The sequence below is a fragment of the Zootoca vivipara genome, chromosome 11 (genome assembly GCF_963506605.1).
Source record: "Zootoca vivipara chromosome 11, rZooViv1.1, whole genome shotgun sequence".
In the NCBI taxonomy this organism is placed as follows: Eukaryota; Metazoa; Chordata; class Lepidosauria; order Squamata; family Lacertidae; genus Zootoca; species Zootoca vivipara.
In genome coordinates, this window is record NC_083286.1 from 29,828,571 (window position 1) to 29,854,066 (window position 25,496).

Genomic DNA, 25,496 nt, shown 5'->3' on the forward strand with positions numbered 1-25,496 from the left:
ACTCTGCCCTTCAACAGGTTCCAGAGTTAGCTTATAAAAAGTTAAAGGTAAAGGTAAAGGGACCCCTGACCATTAGGTCCAGTCGTGACCGACTCTGGGATTGCAGCGCTCATCTCGCTTTATTGGCCGAGGGAGCCGACGTACAGCTTCCAGGTCATGTGGTCAGCATGACGAACCAGAGCAGCGCACGAAAACGCCGTTTACCTTCCCGTCAGAGTGGTACCAATTTATCTACTTGCACTTTGACGTGCTTTTGAACTGCTAGGTTGGCAGGAAAAGTTACAAAACATATTAAAGCAAAGCTGTTAAATGGCTACAATATAAAAGAGCACTAGGAAATCGGTCAGTAAATATAACCCTTTGTTGACGGACTGTAATGAAGAAATACCGCATGAAACAGAATTTGCAACTTTCATTTTATCTGATTGATCAAATTACATTAAACAACAGTGCTAGTAATGTGCTGAAGGGCACTTCATTGATGAACAGGAATCGGATGGAACATTGTGAGGGCAAAATAAACAAGATTAGTTCATAGGACTTCAAGACATAATGACTCACACATTCAGGAAGGGTCTGCTGACAATATATTTTGGAACAATTGGGTAGTAGGAAGGAAGTATGAGTGGGTGGAAGAGAAGTGGCTGATACTCATATGACTCTCTCTCTCTCTCTAACACACACACACACACACACACACACACACACACACACACACACACAATCGTTGATGCAGAACATAAAGGTGTTAAACAGCTTTTCTAGCAATGTTTCCAAATGATTTAAAAAAGAAAAATGCAACCATTGCCAACTTTCTTTGCTAATGTTTCAGTAGCATGGAAATTTTCGCAGCATTAGTTTTGCTGTTTTCTGCTACTGGAAAAAAATGTGATTACCCTGATCTCCAAGAAAGTGCAAGTGTTCCATTTGTCTGTGCCCTGTGGCTAAGTGGGTACACTAGCATCGCACCAGTGGCACTTATTGGACAGTTCCTGTGATGTCACTTCTCATGTGCTACAACTCCCCCTTCATTCCCATGCTATTTTTAAAACTCTGTTTTTTTTCCTTATTAGTTTGTGGGTGTGTTCATGTGTGGTGGGGTATTTGTGTGCATGTCCATATATAGGAAGAGCTTATCTGATGATGCCGTTCCATTTCTTAGCTGTTCTGATTGTTTTATCATTACTCCTTTGGGAGTAAGGACAGGGTATAAAACAAGCAAATACTGTAACTATTAGGAGATAAAACAGGTATAAAATTTGTGCATATGTGATTCTTTCAAAATATGTATATATGCATGTGGATTTTTAGGGTGACATCCAGTTGTGCCCAGCTGTGAATGGAATGGGCTTCTTCTCCTGCAGAGTAACTTGTCCTTTCTCTCTTCCCTTTCACGGCTCCTTGCATGCATACCAAATCAGCTTGGGAGGGTTGGGGACTCTCTAGAGCAGATTTGGGGGGGCACAGGGGCTGCAGGGGGGAAAGAGAGAAAGGGCAACTCCCATCACCCATATTTTGAGATACGGTATATATTTTTTAATCATTGAAAGTGATAGAATTATATGGGTAAAAGCCAGCAAAAGTGATACAGACTTGAAAGAGTTGGCTTCATCCATCCCTAATAACTCCCCACTAGAACTACTTAGGAGACTCATTTAAGGTGAGGTGTGGGCAGTCTTCAAAGGACCATGAGGATGGCAGCGTGCAGGTAATTGACAGGGTTAAAAGCACTTAGATCACCGTAAATGATGATGAAATAAAGCAAGCACCACACTTTTCTTTACAGCAAAATGGTCAAGAGAATCTTGCACTGCTTGATGCTTTGTGTGTGTGGGGGGGGACCTAGGAATTCTATAACAGTGCAAATTTAGTTTTTAAAGTAGAAAACATGCTAAAAGTCTTGAAAGGTCTGTCCATCACTGTTCTTTTCAGAGGCTTTTAAACAAATGGAGGAGGGGGTGGATTGCTGTTACAAAACATATAGTAAGTGAACTAATGACCCGCTTCTACCGGGAATGCACAGTATTCACAGGCACTTAGGTGTATCTAGATTAACAAAAGGTCTGCAGACCTTTTAACATCACAGTAATCCAAGTTTATGCACCAACTACCGGTGCTGAAGAAAGTGAAATTGACCAATTCTATGAAGACCTACAACACCTTCTAGAAATGACACCAAAGAAGGATGTTCTTCTCATTACAGGGGACTGGAATGCTAAAGTAGGGAATCAAGAGATAAAAGGAACAACTGGCAAGTTTGGCCTTGGAGTTCAAAATGAAGCAGGGCAAAGGCTAATAGAGTTCTGTCAAGAGAACAAGCTGGTCATCACAAACACTCTATTCCAACAACACAAGAGACGACTCTACACATGGATATCACCAAATGGACAGCATCGAAATCAGATTGATTATATTCTCTGCAGCCAAAGATGGAGAAGCTCCATACAGTCAGCAAAAACAAGACCTGGAGCTGACTGTAACTCAGATCATCAGCTTCTTATAGCAAAATTCCAGCTTAAACTGAAGAAAGTAGGAAAAACCACTGGGCCAGTAAGATACAATCTGAATCAAATCCCTTATGAATACACAGTGGAAGTGAGGAACAGGTTTAAGGATTTAGATTTGGTGGACAGAGTGCCTGAAGAACTATGGATGGAGGCTCGTAACATTATACAGGAGGCAGCAATGAAAACCATCCCAAGGAAAAGGAAATGCAAGAAAGCAAAATGGCTGTCCAACGAGGCCTTACAAATAGCGGAGGAGAGGAGGCAAGCAAAATGCAAGGGAGATAGGGAAAGATACAGGAAACTGAATGCAGATTTCCAAAAAACAGCAAGGAGAGACAAGAGGGTCTTCTTAAATGAGCAATGCAAAGAAATAGAGGAAAACAATAGAATGGGGAAAACCAGAGATCTGTTCAAGAAAATTGGAGATATGAAAGGAACATTTCGTACAAAGATTACCATAATCAAGGACAAAAGTGGTAAGGACCTAACAGAAGCAGAAGACATCAAGAAGAGGTGGCAAGAATACACAGAGGAATTATACCAGAAAGATACGGAGGTCTCGTACACCTCAGGTAGTGTGGTTGCTGACCTTGAGCCAGACATCTTGGAGAGTGAAGTCAAATGGGCCTTAGAAAGCATTGCTAATAACAAGGCCAGTGGAAGTGATGATATTCCAGCTGAACTGTTTAAAATTTTAAAAGATGATGCTGTTAAGGTGCTACACCCAATATGCCAGCAAGTTTGGAAAACTCAGCAATGGCCAGAGGATTGGAGAAGATCAGTCTACATCCCAATTCCAAAGAAGGGCAGTGCCAAAGAATGCTGCAACTACCGCACAATTGCGCTCATTTCACACGCTAGCAAGGTTATGCTTAAAATTCTACAAGGCAGGCTTAGGCAGTATGTGGACCGAGAACTCCCAGAAGTGCAAGCTGGATTTCGAAAGGGCAGAGGAACCAGAGACCAAATAGCAAACATGCGCTGGATTATGGAGAAAGCTAGAGAGTTCCAGAAAAACGTCTACTTCTGCTTCATTGACTATGCAAAAGCCTTTGACTGTGTCGACCACAGCAAACTATGGCAAGTTCTTAAAGAAATGGGAGTGCCTGATCACCTCATCTGTCTCCTGAGAAATCTCTATGTGGGACAAGAAGCTACAGTTAGAACTGGATATGGAACAACTGATTGGTTCAAAATTGGGAAAGGAGTACGACAAGGTTGTATATTGTCTCCCTGCTTATTTAACTTATATGCAGAATTCATCATGCGAAAGGCTGGACTAGATGAATCCCAAGCCGGAATTAAGATTGCTGGAAGAAATATCAACAACCTCAGATATGCAGATGACACAACCTTGATGGCAGAAAGCGAGGAGGAATTAAAGAACCTTTTAATGAGGGTGAAAGAGGAGAGCGCAAAATATGGTCTGAAGCTCAACATCAAAAAAACCAAGATCATGGCCACTGGTCCCATCACCTCCTGGCAAATAGAAGGGGAAGAAATGGAGGCAGTGAGAGATTTTACTTTCTTGGGCTCCTTGATCACTGCAGATGGTGACAGCAGTCACGAAATTAAAAGACGCCTGCTTCTTGGGAGAAAAGCAATGACAAACCTAGACAGCATCTTAAAAAGCAGAGACATCACCTTGCCGACAAAGGTCCGTATAGTTAAAGCTATGGTTTTCCCAGTAGTGATGTATGGAAGTGAGAGTTGGACCATAAAGAAGGCTGATCGCCGAAGAATTGATGCTTTTGAATTATGGTGCTGGAGGAGACTCTTGAGAGTCCCATGGACTGCAAGAAGATCAAACCTATCCATTCTTAAGGAAATCAGCCCTGAGTGCTCCCTGGAAGGACGGATCGTGAAGCTGAGGCTCCAATACTTTGGCCACCTCATGAGAAGAGAAGAATCCTTGGAAAAGACCCTGATGTTGGGAAAGATTGAGGGCACTAGGAGAAGGGGACGACAGAGGACAAGATGGTTGGACAGTGTTCTCGAAGCTACGAACATGAGTTTGACCAAACTGCGGGAGGCAGTGCAAGACAGGAGTGCCTGGCGTGCTATGGTCCATGGGGTCACGAAGAGTCGGACACGACTAAACGACTAAACAACAACAACAACAGATTAACAAATGAAAAGGGGGGGGGGCACGAACCATTTACAAAGCCATACTGGTTCTTTGTTTCCAGTTGCAATCATAACCTCATAATTGTGAAGTAGGAAGGGAATAGTGTGAAGCCACGGGGAACCTAAAAGCTTCGTGCCATGTAACTCACCAGCTTGTCTGCAGCCTTTCAGCTCCACTATCTAAGTGCTACGTACTCTAGTTAAAACCTTGTGTTTATCTCCACTGGTCTCCTGTTTGGGGGCCTGGCGTTCATTACTTTTCTTCCCCCCAGAGGGAACCATATGTTAGAATCTAAATGAATAACTAAAGTAAATGATAACAGTTATGCGCATTCCAGATCTGGTTAAGTGTAAATGTCTTTTGCAAGTGCTCTATCCCTCCCCCAGCCAGCAAAATAATTCTTGCAGCATTGCCAGGTTTGGCTTTTAGGATTCACAGCAATGATTGATGGAACGAAGAAGGGAAGGTGGATGACAATATGGCAGGCAGCTTAAGAAGTGACAATTTGCCTCCTGAGTTATGAGAAGACACAACACTCAGCGACATGCTTTTGCAGCATCTCTGATGCACTCATTCCATCTTCCTAGAAAGCAGGCCTTCATGACACTTTCAGCAATCACTGATAACAAATTGTGTTCTCACCTTGTCATGCCCTTTCTCATGTTTTCTTTACAGGCTGGTAGTTCTCTATTTTAGTTTTATTTATATGCATATGATGGAACCATGCAGTTGCTATAGTTTGCCCTGTTTCATCCTGGCCAACCCACATCGGTGGGAATCACTGGGAACAGGCATGCAAACTTGACTCCTCATGCTCCAACAACCTTGTCCAAAGGTATCCTGCTCTCTCAGACATCTTCTTTCTTTTGTGATGATTGTTATACCTGAAAATGCCTCCCTGAATGCCATTGCTCTTCTTTCCTTCCATCGCGTCTCAGAAGCCATATTTCCCAGGAAACCTCATGACATCCCGGATACTGCACATTATGTGAGTGGAATTCCCTAATCTGGACTTTGAGCAGAATATGAATCACTAAGCTCTTCATGCCAAGAAAGATTTCCAAAGTTTTACTGCAAACTGTTCTTAAACTTGTTACAAAGAAACATGTTGTAAATACAAATCAACACATTGCTCTTAAACAACCAGCAATGAAATTCATTTTTCCTTAAGTTTTTACTTGTCAGTATAGTCCAGGAACTCTCTGGTCCCAGAGAAAGATTCAGATAAACAAGTTGCTTCCTCAGTATGCTGGCAGCTTTTGAGCAAGACCCAGACTCCCAGGAATGAGTCAATTAATTAACAACATTGAAAAAAACATTCCACCCTCTTTTTGCAGCTTAACATCTTTTGCACATGCTGCAGTTCAGATGCAAACCTCCATTAAGTTTCATACACAATGCATACAAACATAGCATTTTATGCACATTACATGGCAGGTGTGCTGAACCTTTCCCCTCCCAGCCCTGGGGCTGTGTTCACCCTTGCTCAACTCTCTAGAGACTACATTCCAGTGGGGACAGGAGTTCAGTGCCAAAATGTGACCATAGCCACTAGGATCTTTCAATTTCAGTCTTCAGTTTCTCATTTATACAATCTTAAGTTCCATTGTCCACATTTTAGCACCAACTTGCAAACTTTCAAAATAAAAATATCCTCATGAAAATCCATCAGATTTTAGTATAAAATTCTACTTATAAATGCATTATTGTAAGCAATTTCACCTAATATACACATTTTTTTTAACAATGGTCGTGATGATTATGAATCACAGAATCTTTGTTGTTATTCCCCTTCCTCCTGATTTGTGGAAGGAGAGATCTCCAAATATTTCAAAAGGACACCAGTAAAGAGCTGAAGCTGTGCATTTCCCTTTTTTAAAAGAAGGTAATACAAGACACGTGAACTAACATGGCAACAGGTATTTATCCACTGACATACAAAAGGGAGCTGGTTAAATTGCTTCCCAAATTGATATAAGGAGCAACTTGAGCCTTCAGCAATGCAGTGAAGAATGCAGCACAGTTGTTTCTTCCCACATGTGTAAATAAATATTTGGAGGGTGGCCTCAGTTGTTTCCAATAAATGCCTAAGGATGGCCTTTTGCACACTAAAGGCTTCTAGGGATTTCCTTTAACTTCTTCACAATAACATAATGAGAGCTCTGCTGGATCAGAGCAAAGGCTGATCTAGCACACCATTCTCTTCTCTACGTTGCCAATCAGATTATTCTAGAACTCCCCACAAGCTTCACACAAGCATAACATCGCTCTCCCCATCTTGGATGCAAGAATGGAGCAAGCTGCATGATGGAGAGATTTTAGTTACCTCTCTGTTTGGATGTGGATAACACAGCTGCGAGCTGAAGACAAGAGACTGCTCAGCATGCGGTTCAACAAATGTAGGTGAAACACCGTCATTACACCATCGCAGTCAGACTGAGGGCTGTGTTTGCTGTGGAATGGTGCTGTAAATAGGTGAAGTGGAATAATCTCTAAATGAAGAAATCCGAGAAAATTAGAATTCTGCCTGGGGTGATACCTGACAGCCAGGAGGAAAGTTAAGTCAATCATGTCACTTGCTTCAACACAGCGGGAGCTCGGGGTGAAAACATTATGAATGGGTGAAACCTCATTTTGATAGTAAAATCTACACACATGAAGCTTGCTGTGTTGAATGCATCATATCGGATTTGGTTAGCAAACTGCATTACAGATCATGAGTCAAATGGGAAAGGTGGGGCTGGAATGCCACCATTTTTTGACCTGAGTGGTGGTGGTTTGCTCAAAGGTGAAGAAGAATATGTTCAGATATCTACCTAGCCTGGCTGATCCTTTCATGTAGTAGTAAAATGGATAGGACACACACTCTTCTTTCTGCCTAAGTTTCCCATATTCCAGCTCTGCAAATCTAGACAGGTTAATTTCCATATTATACATTTTTGTCAATTATGCAAATTAAGTTGTGGGTTGGGAAATGGCTGAGCACCCTCCTGTTGATTTTCCACAATAGCAAACCATTGTGCTTTTCTTACATGAAAGCATGGCAAAGTATTATTTAAGCCTCAGAGGTGAAATGAAAACAAATGCTACTTTAAATCATAACAAACCTAAGGATGAGTAAGCAGGACTTATTTTGGTATATAAGATTGCACTGTTATTATAAGAAAGGAACCCTCAACTCATCTGCACACGCACCAGCATATACAACTTAGATCAAAACTTCATTAGCTTACCATGCAATTGTTTGATAACACTGTTTTGCCTTCTTGCCTCCCCCTTCCCACAGCCCACTCATTTCATATGTGAAAACATATGTGGAGCATGACTGAATATGGTCATGTGTCAGAGGAATCAGTCTCTTAAAGCTTGAATGTGGAACAGAAAATGGTGGGGTAAGGGTTGTACAATGCTAAATAACAAGCCTGTGCATATTTCTTTGAAACTGGTTCTGTCCCTGCTCAGATTTGTACACTATCGGAAATTCTAAGCTGTCAGTTACCTTGCAAATCCATGTTACCTTCCCATTTTCTCTCCCCGTTGGTCAAGTTTTGGTGTTGAAACACGCTTTATGTGTGGGAACAAGCTGACTTGGAACATAGTCTACCTCCTAGTAAGCGACAGTAATGCAACCAACCAGAGGTCAGGTGAGTGGCAGTGTCGCACCACACTGTCCACTACTGATTAGAATCCCCCCAAAAGTGTCCAGAAATAGGGTGGAACAGATGGTGATGGTTCCACTCATGAAATAGCCACATGGTTTATGGAGTAAAACATAAGAACAGCGTCATCCAATAAAATGAAACAAATCCTATCAATAAAAGCTGCAATCCCATTAAAATAGCAGTAAAATCAGCATAGCAGGAAAAAAGCAGTCTTAAATGAATAAATAAAACCTCAGAAAAAGGAGGCTCTCCAACTCTGTTGGAGCAAAGAGGAGGCTAAAACCATCTCTCTCGGGTTTCAGTTCACTGGGGCTGCCACAGCAAAAGCCCTGCTCCTTATGGAGGCTAACCTACTTTCAGTATATGATGGAATCTGGGGCATTGCCACCTCAAAAGATCGTAAATGCCAAGGGATGGGTGGGCATGCCTGGGTATAATCAGAGATAAGACAAATCCATCACTTTGAATTAGGCCAGAATCTGGTGTAGGACCTGATAGGGCACTACACTAAATCCCAACTCTATAGCAATATGTTTTGGTTTCTTATGTAAAAGATAGATGGTGTAACCAGAAGCCATCAATACTGCAAAGACACTGCTTGCTAATTTCGCTCTGGCATCAGTGGCAGTCTGGAATGAACACTTACTATATAATCTGGAGCACACAGTAAACTATTAATGGGACAGTGGTGAGGAAATGAAACAAGAATGCTAAAGCGTGAAACCACTGAGATGATGATGTTTGCAGTTCACAACTGTGCCCCAAGCAAGCCTCTTGGAAATATTTGCAAGCAGCCTGTATGCTCCACTGCTTTCCCAATGTATCACTGCAGGCAGAAATAAATATTGATTGATTGATTGCATGATCAGTGTGCATGGTGCTTTATACAAGAGGACAATCACCATTTGCCAGCCCACCTGAGCTGCACTTCATTCAAACACCAAGATATCTATGGCTGACAAATGGAACTGAAAAGGTGCTGAACGGCTAAAAGTAGCATTTTAAGACAGCAACCTTTCATCTCCACCTTTCTCTCCTCTGCCTGCCTGCCTGCCTATAGTTATATATACTATAATATAAGCAGTGTTTTCTTTCCTAGGGGTACACAGGGGTGCACATACCCCTAAACATTTTGTGAATCTAAGTTTGGCGTCATTGGGGGCAGTATTTCAATAGGAGTAGGAAAATGAGAGTACCCCCTAAACATTATTATTTTTAAAGCACTGAATATAAGTGTTTGGGTTTGAGCAGATATGAGGAACAGGGTCCAGAAGCCACTTTGCCGTGTGTTATATAACTTTGGGTAACTTTCCCTGCAAATGTTTCTGGGTCCTTTAGCCCTTTTCTCCATCTACTACCAATTCTTGAAGCGTAAGTAAAAGTAGCCCTATATAAACAACACAGATGGAAGTGATGCTAACGGTACAATGTCAGCAGTATCCACAGATTGACAGCATGAGTTATGTTGCCAGATGCACAGAATGTTGCACTACTTGTTCTTTATAAACGAGACTTGATGGAGTATGTCAATGTCAAACTCCTTGCTGATTTACACACGAACATACAGAGACAGGCACACTGACAGTCACTTACGTTCCTGTGATCTATATCAGCTATACCATCTGCTTTCTGCTTTGCATGTGGTAGCGAACTAACTATCCTACTGTGCATGGTTATCACAGATTACATGCTGTGGAAGTAAGCGACAACAGTGTTCTCTCCCTCCCTTTATTCTACTCTCTCTTTCCCTATTTTAGTGTTAGGAAACAAGCTGTTTATCATCTATCATCCATGATGTACATATATTTGACATATATTTCTGAAACTTGATTTTTGGGTTTTTTTCCCTGTTGTTGTTTTTTTGCTGTTGCCTTTGCCAGTGCAGCTTATTCACACTGATCAGACAAGGAATTTCAATCTGTGCTTAACAGAAATTCCCTGGCTTCTAGCACAGTTCCTCTATCAATTTCTGCATACCCTGATGAAGCTCTTTTTTTAAAAAAGAAACTGCATTTAATACAGCTCCTCTATCCTCCACAAAGAGACAATTTGCACAACTGCATTTTCATCTTTGGGAATAATAATAATAATAATAATAATAATAATAATAATAATAATAATAATAATAATTGAAATCACCTCATCAGGACTAGCTCCAGGTTCCTACCAGATGTGAGGAGTCAGCAGGGCATGCTGGAAGAGGAAAACAATAGTAGCAGTGGCAGCAGCTATGATCTTTTGTTGAGCGCCACGTGGCCACCATTGCAATTACCCACAATGCACTGGAGCTGTATAGCATTAATCTGGGGCATTCCAGGCAACTGCAATGAGGTTGACACTGAAAAGGGAGTGCAGGGCAGCAGCAGCAGCAGCAGCAGCAGCCGCCGCAGCTGTGGTGGGTTCTTTGCACATGCCTGAAGTTGCCACCTTCTGCCAGCAGCCTGCACCTCACGATAAGGCTCACGTGAAGATCAGTCTTCCTCCCAAAGCCCAGCGCACCCATCATGCCTTGACTCTCCATACCAATAGACTTGGATCCAGTCAGACCATACGACAAACTGCTTTGATCTATGAGTCTTCACATGTCAAAGTCCTACTGGAATATTTCACATAATGCTTAATTTGAAACAGGGCTCACATGTAAACAGATTCCTATGGCAAGACTGAGTCTTACACAGGAATGTAAGAACATAAGAAGGACCTGCCAATAGCCCATTTAGTCCAGCATCCTGTTTTCGCAGTGGCCAACCAGATGCCTGCAAGCTGGAAATTAGCACAACAGCACTCTGCCCACCCGCCTTTTCCAGCAATTCATATTCAGAAGCATCTCAACATTTATAAAATAATTCCCTGTTCCCAATCGCCATAATACCCTGGTTCCAAGGTATGATCTGAAGGCACGTAAAGGCATCACCTTGGTGATGCTAAGTGGGTCTGGTCACTTCCTGGATGGAAGATCTCCTGCACACCACATGTATGGCCTCTAGGGGCTCCATGATGGAAGAAAGGTGGGAGAGAAATGTAAGGAAATAAAAATAGTAACAATGAGATTCCCCACAGATCAGTCATTTGGAAGCAAAAGTTCAAGTGCAGAAGGTATGAATTTCCTGCAGCCCTAAGCCCCGTCATGTTTCATGTTAGATATTAAAGCCTTACTTCAAAGGAATGGAACGGAAAAACGTTTACTTTTTGCCTCTGTTGCTGTCAAAGGCTTCCCAGAACTCCCCCCCCCCCTTTTCACATGAAAGTCCAAGTTGAATAAAATGCATAGAGGCAGGTGGGGGGGGGACTGGTGAGATTGTGTCCCCTGGTCCTAACCCCCCTCCCCATGCTCATGTGTAGGCAAAGCAGTGATCAAAGCCTACCAATCCACAAACTGGGTGCGCATAGACTTTGTCCACATGGAAAGGGTCTGGGCAAGCGCTGAGCTGGAAGTCTGAAAAGTTGAAATGTTCAGTTGATATTCTAAGGGGGCGGTGGCTGAACTCCCTCCCCTCTTTAATAATGCTGGGGGGCAGGGAGAATTTTGGGTGCAGAGGAGAGACAAGCCTCAGTAGCATTCCTTCTGCTCCTTGAACTGCGGGAGACATTATATCCCAATATGCCTCTTAGAAAAAAGTGCTACACCACTGCCGTTTTCACGTTATATCTGCAAAGGAATATCACATGATTAAGGGGGAAGCAGGGTGGTGCTTCTGCCCTGACTCCTAGCACTGCACATTTCCCCAGACCTTCTCCCACATCCATGCTTTGTATATGAATCTCTGAAAAGGAAAAGAAAGCCCTGGGTATCTGCTTGCATGCCAGTTTCTCCTTTCACGTATCTGTGATCTCAGCCTACATGTGTCAGGTGGGAGAGCAAATAATGTGTCCTGACTATACAGTAATATCTAAGTCAAAGGCAACAACGCTTTTGAATACTAGTTGCAGGAAACTGCAGGAGGGGGCATGTGCTTGTGTTGAGCCCCACTTGAGGGTTTCTCACAGGCAACTGGGTGAGAACAGGATAATGAATTAGATGGGCCATTGGCCAAATCCAGCAGATTCTTCTTAATATGTTCTCACCATTTCCAGCATTGCTTGGGATTCCTTCTTTACCATGAAACAACAAAGAGGCAATCAAAGAGTGATACCTGTGTCAGGTGACTCCCAGCCATTATTGCCTGACCAAATATGAAAACAATCATATTTGAAAGAAGGGCCTCCAGTGCTTCAGCACCTATATTTTACTATTTTTATTCACTAATGTGCAACAAGAAGCTTTTTATCACATACAGGGAACTCATTCTTTTTCATTTGCTGACAATAGAAGATGGCACATGTAAATGAGCTCTTCAGTTTCAAGCAGGGTTCAGCTCCTGTAACAAACGCATTTTTAAAATTATTTTTGATGGACAGACCCTGTGCATGTGTCTTTTGAAATGTCTTTGTCTAACATCACCATCGGCTCTGGGGGAAGAATATCACAAGACAGGAACAGCGCTGGAAGGGACAGAAAGCTGACCTAGCGACAGCCAGCGCCTAAGGTCTCTTTCTGACCTATTTCCTTGTCTGGCACCTGTCCTTATGAAATCTCTCTTGGAAGATCTAAGGATCTCTGGTAACTAGGTAACATAATCTCCCAAAGGCTAGCTAATTGCAGGCCATGATAACTTCACATACTCTGCAACTGTTAAATTTTTCATTTCTTTCAAATTATTGTGGATCAGTGGAGAGGGTATTGATTTGATTCATTAACCGATTCCCAGTCTGTTCCAAGGTTAATGATTGCATGTATCTCAATTACATCTTTAACAGGTTATACTCTATGATTTGTTTCAGCTGCATTTGTACATGGCGTATGGTCCACACCTGAAAGCCTTCTTAGCACTTGATGATTTAACAAGGCATTTTCTCTCCTCCCCCCTCCCCCCCATTACGCTGTGCATGCCTAGAAAGAGAAGCAAACTCTTTGGGAAACATTGTAGAAGGGAAGCTTTTGTCCAAATCTTGAATGAACATGCAGGGCACACAGTTAGAATAACACCCTTTATAAGGGCAGATGGATACAAGGAGAACATTTGCAGATGGTCAGTATTGCAAATGAATTCCGATTAAGCTGAATGGGGAAGCTTTTTTCTTTCTGCTCATAGTTGCAATTCAAGCTTTGATGCCTGAGGAGCCGCATGCCCATAATTAAGGAATACGTTTGGTGTGCAGATGATGTCTTAAGTCTTTGATCTCAACAGTGTACTGTGGTGCTCTGTTCCTTATGTATGGGCAGGGTCTAAGCGAAATGAGAAGTTGATATACCCTCCCTTTGGTCTAGACTTTCATTTCAAAACCGCCTGGAATTTTATATTTCAAATAAAGAAATAAATCCCAGTGAGTCCAATGGAATTTACTCCAAGGTAAGCATGAGCAGGATTGTATGCAAACCTACCCATGTTGTCTACTCAGAAGTCAATGTCATTGAAACCCAAATCTCATATCCTAAAGCAAAGACCAAGTTAAGAAACACAGCTAGAGCATCTTAACGCCCATTTTGTTGCACTCACCTGTAGGTGATACTGCCTAGAGGTAGTTATGTTATTAACAGGAAAAGAGTACTTCCAGCTCTCTCTCCTCCCCACCTCCCTTTCCTTTTCTTTAGAAGCCCAAGATACTGTAGTTTAGTTTAGTAACTAGGAAGCCAAATGAGTATAGTCAAGAGGAAAGACTTCAGTTATACAATCCATTAAGTAAAACAATAGAGCCTGCAGCTGAGCTATTAAAAAGAGTAGAGCAATTTTTATTTCAATGCCTACATTTTATTTCCTCTTCTGAGTGACTGTTAACAAAGGGCTGCTGAAAGGACTGGATAAAAAGTAGACGTCAGATGCAGGATCCACGAGTTAAACAACATTATTAGATACAATTTCATAAAATCTAGTTGCTTTTCTGCTACCAGAAATCATGTCCTTTTGTCAACTTGTGGTCACATCAGCACTTCTGTTGATATAATTTGCTCCAGCTGCAGAGTGTAGCTGGCCTGCAAATCAAGGACTAGAATAGGGACAGTCAGGAATAACTCAATAGCTTGGATAATGTGCAAATCACTACACATCTTGCTATTAGTATAGTTTATTTTCACTCTGAATATTTGGAGCATGAAAAATTTATCTTTAGCAAAACAGCCGATCTGACACTTTCACAGAGCAGAACAGGGATGCGTAGAATATTAGAGCCCCCTCCCCCCATGACCCCATATCTACATAGCACTTTGTAATCATTTAAGTGGGATTATCATATCAAAACCCTTCATTAGGTTTCATTGAATTGAATCCAAACACCTCATTTTGTATATTGTTTGAGGTCTCTCTGTATCACCGCTTGAATCCCTTTGCACTAACTCATTAAACACAAAAAAGGGCCATTTTCTATTCCATACTTCTTCTCTTCACTTTACCCCTTCATGCCCTTTGACCAGAAAGTACACAGTGGGGCGTGGGGGTGGGACACACACCATGTTATCTTTACAGCAACAATATATTTCAAATGCAGGATGTAAAAGGAGATGGGGATTTTTTTTAAAATAATAATAATAATAATAATAATAATAATAATAATAATAATAATACAGGATTCAGTGGAGCTCAGAAGGAATGTATCAGCATAGTATAGAAATGAAGGTAACTACTTTCAAGAGAGACCCAGGTGGCGCTGTGGGTTAAACCACTGAGCCTAGGGCTTGCTGATCAGAAGGTCAGCGGTTCGAATCCCTGCAACGGGGTGAGCTCCCGTTGTTCGGTCCCAGCTCCTGCCCACCTAGCAGTTTGAAAGCACATCAAAGTGCAAGTAGATAAATTGGTACCACTCCGGCGGGAAGGTAAACTGCGTTTCCGTGCACTGCTCTGGTTCATCATGCTGGCCACATGACCTGGAAGCTGTACGACGGCTCCCTCGGCCTATAGAGCGGGATGAGTGCCGCAACCCCAGAGTCGGACACGACTGGACCTGAGGGTCAGGGGCCGCTTTACCTTTACTTTCAAGAGAAGTTAACACAGCCCTTTCGAATGGGGACCACATGGAGAAAGATTAAATTACATTTAATTTGTTTGCACAGATTATTTTTAGGAGGAATATTTAAAATACTGTGAACTTAATATGATATTCACATATTACATTCAATTATTTGCATGGATTATTTTTAGGAAGTTTTCCCCCCCAAAAATACTGTGTACTTAATATGATAGTCACGTCACTCAATCATGCATTGATTCACAGGGTGATTCACCTGTTAAAAAGGTAAAGGTAAAGGGGCCCCTGACCATCAGGTCCAGTCGTGTCTGACTCTGGGGTTGCGGCGCTCATCTCACTCTATAGGCCGAGGGAGCCAGCGTTTGTCCGCAGACAGCTTCCGGGTCGTGTGGCCAGCATGACAAAGCTGCTTTTGGCGAACCAGAGCAGTGCACGGAAACGCCGTTTACCTTCCCGCCGGAGCGGTCCCTATTTATCTACTTGCACTTTGATGTGCTTTCGAACTGCTAGGTGGGCAGGACCTGGGACCGAGCAACGGGAGCTCATCCTGTTGCAGGGATTCGAACCGCCGACCTTCTGATCAGCAAGCCCTAGACTCTGTGGTTTAACCCACAGCGCCACCTGTTACTAAGGGGATTTAAGGGATGGGGTGCTGTATTCCTATAGATTTCTGTGAGGGATAATCAGAGTTTTGTTAATATAAGTGGTTGGGATACATCAGGGGTGGCCAACTTCCAAGAGACAGCGATCTACTCACAGAGTTAAAAACTGGCAGTGATGTAACACCCCCCTTTTGGGGTTCAGGTCAAAGTTGTTGAGCTTTTTTTAAGAAGGAAAGCCCTGTTTTGGGGGGGGGGTTCACATAAAAGTTGTTGAGCTTCTTTAGGGAAGAAAGCAATGTTGAGCTTTTTGTTTTAGGAAGGAAAGCCCTGTTTTTTGTGGTGCAGGTCATTTTAGGGGTGCAGGGCAAAGATGTTGAGCTTTTTTTAGGGCAGCCAAAGTTTTTTAGCTTCTTTGGGGGGAGCCACTGATCTACCGGTGATCTACCACAGATGTCCAGTGATCTACCGTTAGATCACGATCTACCTGTTGGACGTGCCTGGGATACATTAATGGAGGACTGGCATCTCAATTGCTATACTTGTGATTGCTAGGAATGGACTCCCCTGCTCCAGATGTGGTTTCTCTCTACTTACAAGGCACTGGGGACAAATAGTAGGGCAACATGTGACCCTACAGATGTGACTCCATCAGCCCCAACCAATGCAGCCAATGGGCAGGGTTGATGCACTGCAACACTTGGAAGGTTAGAATTATAAAAGCAATTTGATAGAGGTGATCAGGGAAGCTCCGACGTCCGAGGCATGGGAAGCCCATATATATATATATATATATATATATATATATATATATATATAATAATAATTAGGCATAATTGGAATGTTTTTAATTGGGAATTGTATAATTAATTTGGATGTGATTGGATGTGATTTGTATTGGAAAATCTAATAAATAGATACTATTATTATTATTTTAAAAAAACAACACTTGGAAGGTAATACTTCCCCACATCTAGAATAGTGGGCAGCTGCATCAATTTTCTCTGCTCATGAGCTTCTAGTTACTGTCAGCCAGGTTGGACCTTTGCTCTGAACCAGCATGTCTCAACTTAGTAAGTGGTTCATAGGTGACAGCCATGTGGAAATTGCACTATACACCTCTTAACCCCTTTCCCCCATCCAGGTTCGTAGCATTCATACCTCCAGCACATGGACTAGACTAGAAAGCCATATCTGGCGCCTACATACATGAACTCACAATCAGAAGTAGTAATTTAAGTTGACCTACGACATTGATGACGTTGTCCACTTCAGCACCTGTATAAAGGTAAAGGGAACCCTGACTGTTAAGTCGAATTGCGGACAACTCTGCGGTTGCGGCGCTCATCTCGTTTTACTGGCTGAGGAAGCCAGTGTTTGTCCACAGACAGCTTCTGAGTCATGTGGCTAGCATGACTAAGCCACTTCTGGCAAAACAGAGCAGTGCACAGAAACGCCGTTTACCTTCCCGCCGGAGCGGTACCTATTTATCTACTTGCACTTTGATGTGCTTTCGAACTGCTAGGTTGACAGGAGCAGGGACCGAGCAACGGGAGCTCACCCCGTTGCGGGGATTTGAATCACCGACCCTCTGATCGGCAAGCCCTAGGCTCTATGGTTTAGCCCACAGCGTCACCCGCGTCCCACCTATACAGTATAAATGCTGGCAAATCAAGTGAGCAGTTATGAAAGGACATGTGGAGAAGCAGTGGCTAGCTGAAGCTCAACCCAGAAGTGAGTTAGAAAGAGTGAGGAGGAAGGTTAGGCTTGTTGTCTAATAATTTGCTCACCAGCCATTAGGGCACTGTTCCATCTTTAGATTGCACTTGTTTTGTGAGGCCTATAAATACTAATCCACCCTCAGAGAACAATAATAAATACCCAATTCAAAGATATGAATGGGCTTAATTAAGCAATCAGGCTGCATCCAGGCCTAATCATCTGCAGAGTATAGTTTTGTGGCACACTGTTTATTCAAGGCCTTCCTACAATGGCACAGGAACTTCCTACAATGGCACAGGAACACATGGTGTGCTTCTCATGGGCACATGGCAAAAGGGTAGATGTGCATCACGCAGGGAGGAAAGCAAGAGAAAGCAAGGAGCAAGTTTTTTATTGGTTATTGTACTTTTTGCTTAGTTAGGAGAGTGCTTTGTGCCAAGTTAGCATAATGGTTGCATTTGTAAGTATCTGATGCTATCTAGTAGCTTAGATATTGATGGTTTTGTAAAAGGCTTCTAGGATCCAATACATCGGCTACTCAGGGCTGCAAATACTAATAGTCCACACAGTTTTATATTATTAGCAGCAAAAGAGAGGTGGGGATGTGGGGAAACTTGATTCAGTTCACATTTAAAGGCAAACATATCCAAGTTGCAGTTTCCCCAAAAAATGTGTAAACCAAAACACAGCCTTCCATTGAACTTCACAGTTCACAGAATTTTGCAATGCAGTTCTCCAGCCAGGAAATGTATGCAAAAAATGTGTATGTTGGGGTAAAGCCATAAAAATGGACATATAACAAGAAACAGCATGCACACATCCAGTATATTTGGAGAAATTCATTTGCAAAACTGTGTAGATTGGACAGAATTGCATACAAAAGTGTGGATAAATTCACACTAAAATGCTGATAAATTTTCAGGTGGACTCCCCCCCCCCAGCAAACTGAGGTAGAAATGTGGATAACTGAATGAAAAAAAGAGAAATTGAGAAAAATGAAATTGTCAGATTCATTCATCCCTAAATGAAACTGAATCTCAAAGTGGATCATGATGGAGATTTCTAATCAGCAAGTTTCTTCATCTGTGCAACAGTTTGGAGGTGTCTAGACCAGGTGATAGATAATGGTTGATGCTTAAAAAGATAAAGCTTTTTAAAGCCCATTACCAGATTATTCTTTGGGCACTCATTTTTGAAAATAAGAATAAGAAATACACATGTTTTCATGGTGGACTTAAAAAACAAACAAAAACCCACCTCTTCTCTGAATGAAACTTAGTTGAATACCAACCACTGAATCCAGGCAAGATGGAGGTGTTGTGTGTTCCAGGTTCTTGGGTCTGGGAAACAAAAAAACTGCCTGTTCTAGATGGAGTTTGTACTCCCTGAAGGAGCTCATGTATCACAAATGTATAATAAGGCATTTATTTCTGAAGTGCACATTGCACCGACATTGTGCTGCTTCTGGAAGCAGATAAAGCAATGGCAAAACCTGATCATATTCACTAGATGGATTTCATTTCAGGGCATGAGTTGAAGAAGAAATTTCCACCCCTGTTTCTGTTTTCATCAGAATTCTCTGACAATCCTACTTGCAACATTCTTGTACCAAGAACTGGGCAAAGTGTAATCGGTAAAGTGGTTCCCAAAGAGAGAAGATGCATTTCAACTGTACTTTGTGGCCTTTGATTCTGTTTGCATGTACAAAGAGTCTATGGCTGATCATTGTTAAAGTTCGAATACATTCTTGCAAGCCAGCAAAATGTACAAAGCATGGACAAGCGATGATGTAAACACACACACTTTGCTGTCCAAAATTATGTATCCACTCTTGTTTGGTCTGTGTCTAGAAATGGCCTGGCAACCGAATTAGCTACATTTTTCCATGGTTTCCTCTTCTAAAAGGAAAATGCTGCCCCCCCCATCTTGCTAAGATTAAAAGAAAAAAAATGCTGCATTGGGGAAATAGTTCTCTTTTTGATTCACAATAGCACATCTTTCGTTTTCTCCACGAAAGGCCAGTGAGAGGGTATTGATCTAGAAAGTCGCTGACTGTTATGGTTTTCTATGAAGCAAAACTTGAGATTTGGTCAGCTGACACACACATAAAGAATCTCTATGAGCAGTGAATGAGCGACTGCTGGGATCTGGTTTCGTAAGGTGTAGGACCTGCAGCGCAAAGAAAAATTAATGCTTTTCGATCACATCAAATTCAAAAGAATCATAGTATGAAAGATGGGAATGAGATTATTGCTAGTTTGCAAGCTGCTCTGCTAGTTTAGGAAATGCTTTTGCTGGCAGTAGGCCTTTCTTGTAAAAGATAATGCTTTGTGCAAAAGAAAAAAAAGCTTTTCATACCTTTTAATTTTATTGCTTTTCCTTCCTGCTTCCTGTAAGCTCATAATAATACAGCAGAGATGTTAGCTGGCCCCAAGAATATACTGGGGAAGAGAGTCACTGTGGTGGGACATTTTTGACGTGCAGAAGAAGAAAAAAAGGGAAAACTAGCTTCCAAGTGCCGCAGAACTCTTGGGGCTGAACATAATCACAGAGCTGATGATGAAGGGATCCAGGACAGAAAATAATTTGGAACCCTTTATGTTATTCCATCAGTTGTTTTGTCTGGTTGAAAGAACTTATCGGATTGTTCTCCCTTTTGTTTTATTTTGCATATGGTTCTCTTCACTCAGTTTATTGGAAACAAAGCGCAGTAGCACAGACAAAGCACCAGAAGGGACAGCACTTGTTCAAACTTTGCAAAAGAGAGAGAGGATCATTTATAAAAATTAGCACAGAAACTTTGGCAGCTGGCCTGCAAGTGGGTTCATCATTCTCTTCTCCCTACTCGGTGGTAAAGCTTGGTTCAGTTGCTGGAGAGCAGGCATCGGACACTAGGCGTTCAGATCCGTTTGCAGCTACACAGTTGTCAACGTGCCTTAGTTCTGCTCATCTATGAAATTGATATTATAATTGCCTCATTTTTGTATGCAAAAGATTAATGCATCGAGTTTTGCCTAGCTTCAACAAGGCATTTGTTTTGACAAGACCACCCTAAATTCAAAACACTACATCAAATGCAAGTGGTAGCATAAGTAGCTCAGGAAACCGGTGGATTAGTGGAGAGAGAAGGCTCCTCTGCTATGTTATTTATCTCTATGGCATTTAACTGCTCATATGATAGGGCATCTGTGGCGCAATGGTTCAGTTTATTTGTCTGTTAACCAGAAGGTTGGTGGTTTGATTTCACCCAGCAGCGGCTGTGGGCAGGATTTCTGCATTGCAGGGAATTAAACTAGATGACCCTCCGTGTCCCTTCCAATTTTACGATCCTATGATCCTATGAACCATGTATCATACGTTTCCTTCTCTGGCACTATACTTTTCATGTGAGTGGTCCACTCCCAAGTTGTCCCTCTTAGTTCTTCTGGACTCCCAGTGGTGTTTGATACTATCAATCATGGTATCTTTCTGGACCATTCAACTGAGATAGGCCTCAGATGCACTGTTTATGGTGGTTCCAGTTCTTCCTTGACAGTTGACACATGGTGTCATGATATTGCCCTCCATACTGTTAAATATCTACATGAAATGTCTGGGAGATATTATCTGGAGATTTGGAATGTGTTGTCCTGAAGTTGCATGTGACACACAGCACTGTTTCTTCTTTTCATCAGATTCCAGGAATGTGGTTGGTCCAGCTGTGGAATAGGGATCCACTCTGTTTTGAACAATATTGCACTCCCCTTGAAAAAACAAGTTCCCAGTTAGGGGTACTCCAGAATCTGTCTCTGCCCATGGACACGTGACATGAACAGAACAACCCTAAACATTGAACTGTGGCACTTCTTTCCTTTCAGCTGTGTAAAGGTTGAATTCAGCGGAGTCAGTGGGGACTTGACTTAACTAGAATTTTAAAGGGGTGCAGCCAACCTATGCAATTATTATCACCCTGCTATTTAGAAAATTATCATTTGCCTTATTTTAAATTTTGTTTCACCCAAAACTCATTTCCTATCTGCATGACCTGCTAGGACACTTACCCTTTCCTTTCCCAGACATCCTGCTTTGGGTGCATAGAGAAGCTAGAGAAGAAAACTGGGATTCACGGTATGGGTAAAATAAGAACCTTGATCCTTTGGACTCTCCAATTAGAGCTATGCAGCTCAATCTTATTATGTCTACTCAGAAGTAAATCCTATGGAATTCAGTGGCACTTACTCCCATGTAAATGGGGTTAGGATTGCAGGTTTAAAAGCCTGGATTTCTGGAAGCTTGAAACTTTAACAAATAAACAGCAACATTAGAAACCTCACCCACAGCTAGCAATTAGATGTTTTCTTTTTAACCCACATAGGAGTGTCCTATTTTCTTTGAGGAGCATTTCCAGAGAACTTGTAGAGTGATATATTTATAGTAGGCATTTAGGGTGTCTCTTACAAAACCATCAGAATAGTGAAATACCCCAAATCACAAAGTCTACTATGTACCTGAAGGAAACATTTATTTGGAAATGTGTACATTTGTATATATTTATATACAAACACTCTTCTTCAAATGGAGTAAGCAGTGGGAAGACATGTATAAATGTGTTTCTTAAACATATTATTCTTTGCACAGGTGTTTCCTCTTATACGTCGCCTTTCCACCTAAATCTGCAACATCTGGGCATGGCTTGTTGCTACATGAATTCACCAGATTAACGTGGTTTCCATGCAGTGCTGAAATGTTGGGTCTTCCTATAGATACTGATCACTGCTATAGAGAATGAAAACATGGTAAGGCAGTACTTCACATGTAATCTGGGTACAATTTTTCAAGCAAATACAGTATGTGCAAACCAGACATTCAGGGGAGATCAGTCAAATAACCAATATGTGTCTGGATATTCGTTCATGTTTTCCTGAGATACTTTGCTTTTATTCAGGAATATTGATGCACAGACAAGGATGGACTGATTAGCCTACTTCCTGTCCATGGCAATCTCACATGTGTTCATTCACTAGGCTCTTCTTGTCCCATTAATGCATCGAACGGGAATTTAAAAAATAAATAAAAATCTGGCAAAAGCAAAAACTGTATTTAAACCGTGTCACAAAATGCATGCTTAATATTTTTATCTGAATGTACATATTTCTTAATGTATCTTATTCCAATACACACATTTTATGTGCATTTTTTTTGCAGATCACCTTTTTTTTTTTTTAGCCAAGCACGGTATCACAAAACTGGGAAAAGTGAGAAATTCAAAAAATAGTTATGTATCAGTCCACATGTTAGTTTGTGAGGTGTAAAATCAGGGCAGTTAACATCGGAATTTACCAAAATAGAATTTCTCTTGCATTCCTGTGCATAGATTGAGGCTTTGTTCATTATAAATTAGTTTGTCCTATCTTCTGAAATTGCCAGTATGCAATTTTCAGTAATCCTGAAAGGAAATCTTAAACTAGGAGAAGATGGGGAGAGTTGAGTAGTGTTGCGTAGGTGGTTTTGATTAGCGTTGGCAGCAATTTAAAACAAGATGCATCTTCCAGAAGAAAAGACAATTTCATTCAGGGAAAATAATGATAAGACCTTTAAAAAGGGATCAACAAATTAATTGAAAAGGAGTGTTTTTAAGAGGAGAAGGGGCAGATTTTTTTTAAAAAAGACCCAAGTAACAGGCACTTATTCCCACTGAGTTTAATGTGGATTTAAGAGTATAACTGTCTTCTGTGATTGAGAAAATTGCCCCCTGCATTCCAAGCTATTTCAGACTTCACTTGATCTTCCATTTCCGCCATTTCAATGCTACAAGGTTGACTCGATATGCTTTTACATTCTTGCTCTGTTATTATTGCATTGCTATGCATGATCGCACTTTTATGATTTTAGTTGTTGTTACTGTAAGCCACTAAGAGAACTTGTTCATTGGGCAGATGCCAATACTATTGGATATCCAATTTATTAATTAATATGAAAACCCTTTCTTTCTTTCTTTCTTTCTTTCTTTCTTTCTTTCTTTCTTTCTTTCTTTCCCTGTCCCTACAAAAAATCTACACATTCTTCTGATTATGATGTGGGGGTAGAATTAGAAACTTTTCCAAAATATTTTTTTTTAATTTCTTATTTGATTCTTTTGTTTGTTTCTTATGATTTAGGGGGCAGAATTGCAAACTTTTCCAAAATATATATCCATTTAATTACTTATTTGGTTCATTTTTCTGTTTCCTTTACAGAGCACATGGTTAAAGTTCACAATAATTCCCATGGACACGGGTGGCACTGTGGTCTAAATCACTGAGCCTCTTGGGCTTGCTAATTGGAAGGTTGACAGTTTGAATCCACACAATGGGATGAGCTCCTTTTGCTCTATCCCAGCTTCTGCCAACCTAGCATTTCGAAAGCACACCAGTGCAAGTAGATGAATAGGTACTGCTGTGGCGGGAAGGTAAACAGCATTTTCGTGCGTTCTGGTTTCTGTCACAGTGTTCCGTTGCACCAGAAGCGGTTTAGACATGCTGACCATAGGACAAAGAAAGCTGTCTGTGGACAAATGCCGGCTCCCTTGGCCTGAAGCGAGATGAACGCCACACCCCATAGTCACCTTTGACTGGACCTAACCATCCAGGGGTCCTTTACCTTTTACCTTTACAATAATATTAGAAATATATACTATACATTAAGCCCCTAGGACCACTAAATATTAGATCAAGACTGACTCCTCATGTGAACACAGTGTACAACCAATAGGGATGTCAGAAGCCATCTATTTCTTTTCTGATCCATATTCACTACATGCAGAACTACTGTATATCTCTTCCACTGCAGCTTCCAATGAAAACTGCATTATCCATACTGTTGTCTACTGCAGCATAATTTTATGTAATTCACTATGTTATCATTTCATTATTCCACACCAATTATTTCAATGAAATGGCCACTGTATGTATGTATTTACCTATGTGTTTGTTTGTTTGTTTTGTTTCAAAAGTTCATTCACAGAAACATATTCTTGCAAATAATAAAATTTAACACAAGAATCTTTCAAATCCTAGGACTTTCTTCCTCCCCTCCGTGGTTCTTTGAAAAACTTTTCCAGCTGCATATTATAAGTCCATCCAGTTGACAGTCTTCCATTATATCCAAAGTCAAAGTGGCCACTGATTTTAATGCAAGGGGTTGGTGGCAGCTCGGAAGAGGGGCTTCTCTGTGGCAGCCCTAAAGTTGTCGAATTTCTTCCACACAGGGGTGTGCCTTCACTATACAACTTTCAGTGAATGCTAGGGTTGCATTCACTTCCCCTCCCCCCGCCGGGTTGGCTGCTACCACTGAGCCCAAAATAGAGCCAGAACAGCCCGCACCAAAGCCCGAGCTCCAGCATGAACCCGAGCCGCCCACACACAGTTTTTTAAACCCTCCCCACAACCCGGTCATTTGCCTACAATTGTAAAAAAAACCCAGACTGGCATGTAGGCCTCCCCCAACAGGACGTGTCCAGGATTTTCTGGACGGATTCCAACCCCAGGAATGCTGAAGACACATCCCTTTACTCTGGCCTTTGACACCTGGGAGGTGTGTTTTCAGGGCCCACCCTATTCCTGTGACTGTAATCTGTTTTAACCGTTTTTAATTCTGAGTTATTGTAACCTGCCCTGGGACCTGCTGGTGAAGGGAAAGTAAAATAATAATAATGTATAAATCAATTTAAAAAATCATAGAAACACAATGCAAATTGGAGGCAGGCATATTGATTCTGTAGCATTTTTAGGTTGCAAAGGCGGAAGCAGCAGCAGCAACAATCAGTGCTGATCATATTGGTAATGTCTGCTCCTGTTTCCGTCAGAATTCTTTGACGTCTCTAATGACCAAAACCCAATACAGATGGCCTAACCAAAACACT